The sequence below is a fragment of the Pygocentrus nattereri genome, chromosome 2 (genome assembly GCF_015220715.1).
Source record: "Pygocentrus nattereri isolate fPygNat1 chromosome 2, fPygNat1.pri, whole genome shotgun sequence".
Classification (NCBI taxonomy): domain Eukaryota; kingdom Metazoa; phylum Chordata; class Actinopteri; order Characiformes; family Serrasalmidae; genus Pygocentrus; species Pygocentrus nattereri.
The window spans coordinates 37,423,190-37,429,189 of NC_051212.1; positions in this window are offsets into that span (position 1 = coordinate 37,423,190).

Sequence of the window (6,000 nt, forward strand, 5' to 3'; positions counted from 1 at the left end):
CTAGGATAATATCTATTTGTGGTTTTTCTGAGCATTACAATAATTATTTAAATTTGATTATTCTCCATCAATTAATCTCCAGACCTTTTTTTGCCTACTAATCCAGGAAGACCAGCATCCACGTTTCAAACTGAATGCTGAATGTGGAGTGTCAGACTGCCAGTTCACCAGCTCTGCATTAGTAGGTTAAGTCTCCTCACTTAAAACTAAGACGATGTCAAACACTCCAGTAGGATAGAATTACACTCCTTTGAATTGTGATTTTTGATATAAAATAATTAATTGTTTAGCTCTATGTATAAAGCCCTGTAAAACACATGCTTTCTCAGTGGTTCTGTAAAAAAGCTTTCCGTGGCTTCGTAGCATCTTAGTTATGTAGGCCACAAATGATTCTGACGCTATTATGGTCCAATATGTTTGGACTGTGCAGTTAACAGTTTGCTAAATTAACTAACAATAACCTTAATGCGTAAATATATTTAACAGTTTATAATTCAACATAGTTTATTTTTGTGGTTTAAATTGTGACATTAGTGGTAAGATATGGTAAGCAAAGAATATTTGACTTTTTAGGACTCTTGAACTTTGACAATATCGTATAAACAAATAAAAGCAGAAAAAGGCAATCTCTGCATTCCTACAATTCACCAGAAACCAGGGATGAAAAATACTTAAGTGAGTGTTGTTACTGCATTTAAATATAATTTTGTATGATTTTTGTTCCTTATATTTTTACTTAGATGTTTAAAGTATTTGTTATAGATTTCAAAAACCAGCATTTTAAAATGTTTTTTTTTTATTGTTATTATTTTATTAGATGTGGCCCCATATGTGCTGCAGAGTGCATAGACTGACTGACCATGATGCTGTGCAAAGTGGAGCTTTAATATTGTATACAATATTGTAACAATCATGTTACAAATCTGGTGTGGTGTTTACTCCGGCTTCAGAGTGTGTTTGACTTTTAGACATTTAAGAGTTTTTACAGACATTTAACTCTAGTCTGGGTTATGTACAGCATGATTTAGGGCTCTTCAGTCCCAGTTCAGCCCAGCTTGAGCCAGCTGAAAAAAGTATTTTGGACATGCAATATTTTGTTGGGCCCTGTTAGATATTAGAGAGGAGATGGCATATTTTAAGTGAAAACACCTCGTTTACATTGTGCACACAAATGGGATTATTTTAATAAACAACTTGCACTGCTATGTAACTGATGAGTTGAGCATGAGATTAGTAGTACAAGGAGTCGCAGCCATCAGTCAGTTTAAGATCAACATTAAAGTTTATTTAAATGAACTTCTGACTCTTAATTTAACATCCTCCACATAAAACACACTTCAGCACATTTTAATGCACATTGACTGTTTATTCGCTGAGATTATCTTGGAAAAAATAAAACATAAAATATGGCCTGTGCAAAAACTATGTCATTTTTTATACTTCATGCTTTAGTTTTTCACAACTTAGTAAATACATAGAAATTCTGCATTAGAATCTGCAGATAAACGCCATATTTTAAGTGAGTTCGCTGTAGATGACGTGTGACTTATTTTCTTTTAGAAAATTGACTGGGATACTGTGAGTCCATGTATGTTCCGTGTGTATGCATGAGTGGGTGACTGGTGTGTGCGAGTGTGGGTGTGGGTGTGTGTGGGTGCATGTGAACATGTGTGTGTGGACAGCTGGGCCTGGGTCTATGACTTGCTGAGCCTGGACATCTGTGGTACATGGTGGTGGGCAGGAGTTACCCCTCCCCACCGCTCCCCGCTGCTTGCCGACTCCGCCCCCCCCCCCGGGGTATGGGTGCCCTGTGGGTCCCTGGGTGCATGATTGGACATCTTGGCGTGGTCCCTGCCCTGCTCCCTTGGCGGTTGTGTCCTGAGGGTGGTTTGGGCCTTTCTGGCATGGGGGGGGGGGGTCCTGCCGGGGGTCGGCCGGTCTCGGGCGCCTGGGCCCTCGGGGGCCGCATGCTCAGCTCATGCTGGGGATGTTGGCCTGCCGGGGGGGGTGGGCTGCTCATTGCCTCTGGCTCTCCGGTCACTTGCCCTTTGTCTGTGGGCGCTCTGTCTGGGGCCTCCATTCTTCGTCCTCTGGGGCGTGCACACGGTGGCCGTCGGAGCATGTGGCCTCAGGTCTCCTGAGTTCCTAATGGGCTGTGGATGGTCCGGGTCCCCCGGGTCCTTCCCTATCTGTCTCTGGACCACGGGAGCATGGTTGCGGCTTCTTGCCCTCATTGCTGAGCACATTCCATGACACATGACACGTGAACGCATATACACACATATACACATTGCTGCAAACAGTAGAATTGTGTGTGGTGGGTGGGTGTATATGTATAGAGGCATATGTATATGTAAACATGTGTATGTATGTAGCAGCAAATAGTAGAATTATGTCTGGGTGTATATATGTATATGTATATGTGAATATGTATATGTATGTATATCTGTATAATTGTTTTTTTCCCCTCCCTTTTTTTTTTTTTTTTAACTTACTTATTTATCTATTTATTTTTATTTAGTTGTCTGTTTATTTACTTATTTTATTTGTTTTCTCTCTCTTTTTATTATTATTATTATTATTATTTTCTATTTATTTATTTACTTACTTAATTATCATTATTATGATTTATTATTATTATTATTTTTATTTTTTTTATTTTTTTTCTCTCTCCTCCCTTCTTCTCTTTCTTTCCTGTCCTCTTTTTTATTGCCTGTCAGGCCTGGCCAAACAAATAAAATAAAAACTTTAACAAGAATAGGCTTTAGTAACCTATAGAGCTTTTTCTTGTGAAAACAAATATGTTTGGTACATCAGTACATTCGGATTACCATTCCGATTGCAAAAATGGCCAGACATGACAGGTTAAAAAAAAAAAAAAAAAAAAAAAAGAAAATTGACTGGGGGCTTTCAAACTGTTGTGTTTGTGTATTTTTGGCTCCATACATCTACGATTTTGACACAGTACCCACACTTTCTCTTATGTATAACATTCCACTCCTGCCAAAAACGCATGATGTTCATTGACTAATTGTATTGCTACGTTAAGATTTGCAGTGTGATTAAGTTAAAACAGACTTTGTTGTCTGATGTAATTAAATCTGCAGTAGTGTGATGCATGTGCATCAGCTGTGCTGAGATGTTTGAGTGTGTGTGTGTGTGTGTGTGTGTGTGAGTGTGTGAGTGAAGGTGTGTGTGGGGGGGTGTTATCTGCTGCTTGCTGTCTGTAAACCACTGCAGCCACAAATAGGATCAGACAGCATCAGTCACTCTGCAGCAGCTCACAGCTAATCAGCTCATCAGCTCTGCCAACTGCGCTGAAGCTGCTGTTTGTTTTTACAGTAAACACCTTCAGTTGCACTGCATGCAGACCTTCACCACACTTTCCTACCACAAAACTTTCCAGCAGACTCTTTGAAGTGTCGTACTGGCCTTTGATGATGTTAATGCCAAAAAAGTCAAAAGACAAGTGACACCCAGTTCAAACCTGCTACATCTCTACATATGGGTTCCTCCTAATATGTATGTACTGTGGCCTGCAGACAGACAATGACTGGAAAAGACTTATGCATCTTACTGTAAATGTGCAATAGAACATGCATAACAAATACAAATGTTAGAAATAGTAAGTTATGAACTGGAACATATTTCAGTATCATGGTAATGTACAAGGCTCACCTCTTACTAGTGATATGTTTTGCATACATACACTGTTATATACTGTTATATACTGTTATATATTGTTATATATACATACATTGTAATTGTTTTGGACAATTATAATGAAAAACAAACATGCTCCAAAAAATAGACATGCTCCAAAGTGACTCCATGTCCACTGAAAGTTAAGAACTTTTTTTTTCTTTTGAACATTTTGCTAATTTACAAGTGCTGTAATTATAACTGCAGTGACGTATATGAAACTTATACCTGTTATAAACTACAAATCAAAAAGGATTTTGGATTCTTTGAAGATTTTTCAAGGAATATATGTTTTACATTGTACATTATTTACTGTAAATTTTTGATATACAGTAACTTTATGCTTTGTTTTCTACTCAAGATTTTGTCACCACTTTTCAAAAACTAGGCTTTCTGAAAATGAGTTATTGTACCTTCATCCTTGATATCACACAGCTTTCTCAGTCATTTTTAAAAGAATCTACAGCTTCATTTAAAATTCTAGATTTAAATTGTCTTTACTCCTGAAACTGTAACACTACACAGCACTGCAGCAGAGCCAGTTCCTTAAATATGCAATCTTACAGAAATGGCATCGATGGCAGTGACTGAACTCACACTCTAATGGATTTTATTTGATTTTTTTTTGTCATTTCATTTAAGTATATGGTGATTTTTTTTATAGATGATGAGTGTATTTGTATAGACAGTTTCATTCAGGTTCATGGATGATGTTTTGTCTTTGCCTTAACATTTATTATAGTTTGGCCCTGATCAAAATGGATCAAGCAGCTCTTTTCCATTTCTGATATCATATGGTATCATCAGGAAATACACGTGGTGGGGCTCAAGTAGATTAATAATTGTTTTAATGACACTATAATGACGTTACAGCCATATGCAAAGGTTTGAGCCCCCTGATGGCATGTTTTGTTGATTTACTAAGTGTAAATAAGTGAACACACTATCTACAGGAACACAGGACATTTGCAGCTACAATTTCTATTTATTTGCTTAATTTACCACATTGAAATAAAACTACATAAAATATAATAATACAACTTTAGCGCAGACGTTTATTTCTTTCTCAGTTTGTTAATATCAGCAAATAAATAGTTTAGAATTTGCTGAATTGTGTTTTGGGTATGTAACTTATTTTCACTCAGTTTGACCAGGGGTGCCCAAACTTTTGCATAAGACTGTAGATGTATAAACAAAACATTTTTATAAGTTTAACCAAATGCAACAAATACTAAACATTTGGACAGTGCATATGGGTGTGTAATAAATTTATATCTGTTTAGTAAATCATAAATATTCATGAATTAACTCATACACAGGCTTAGGGTGGTCCCTGACTGGAAAAGACTGAAAGGACCGATATATGGATGTTCAAGAAATGGCTGTAGGTAGTTTTATACACTCTTAAAAAAGATGATTCTTCAAGGGAACTTTAGTAAAGACAGTGGCTTTATATACAACCATAAACACTCAAAGAACCACTTGCATGCTTAAATGGTTCTATGCATGGTGAAGTGGTTTTATATAGAACTTTTTTGAACCCCAAAAAGTGGACTGTTACAACAACAGCAGAACCCCCTTTTTGTGCTATATAAAAGCATTTTCTGTGTAGAACCATATTCTCCATCAATCTGAGGAACCATTTCACCATGCAAAGAACCATTTAAGCATGCAAATGAGTGTTTATGGATCTATAAAGAACTATTGGCTTTACTAAAGAACCCTTGAAGAACCATCTTTTTAAGAGTGCAGTTTGCAGGCGATTCATTCATAAAGGTACAAACAGTGTAAATGTATTTTCAGTTGTGCAACTGTGGGTCCAACTGTGTAACTTAAACATGTTTTTCCCAGGACTAAAGTATCTTTACATTACCTAATATTTTAAAACAGGATATGAAAAATAGAATATTATAAAAAGCATGATGACAAGATGGCACATGTGGAGTCAACACAGCTTCTAAAATATAATTTCAATGGATTATGGTACAATTATGTTCCGCAACTAAAGGTACTGAAGACATACTCTTGAAGGTACCATCCCCGTGAGAGTTTAACCAGTTTTCTTAGAGTGTACCATGACATTCCACCACTAAACTGGATAACAGAGATTAATGATGAATCTTAAAGAGCTACATGACTCCTGTGTGAATGTGTCTATCATCACTGTGAGATTTATGAAGAGGTCATTATTGGACTGTTAGAGAAAGAGTTCAGTATTACTGACGATGATCTTTGTGCTGCAGTGATTTGGAAAAATTCATTCTTGATCAGGATTGACACCAAATGATTAGGAAGACA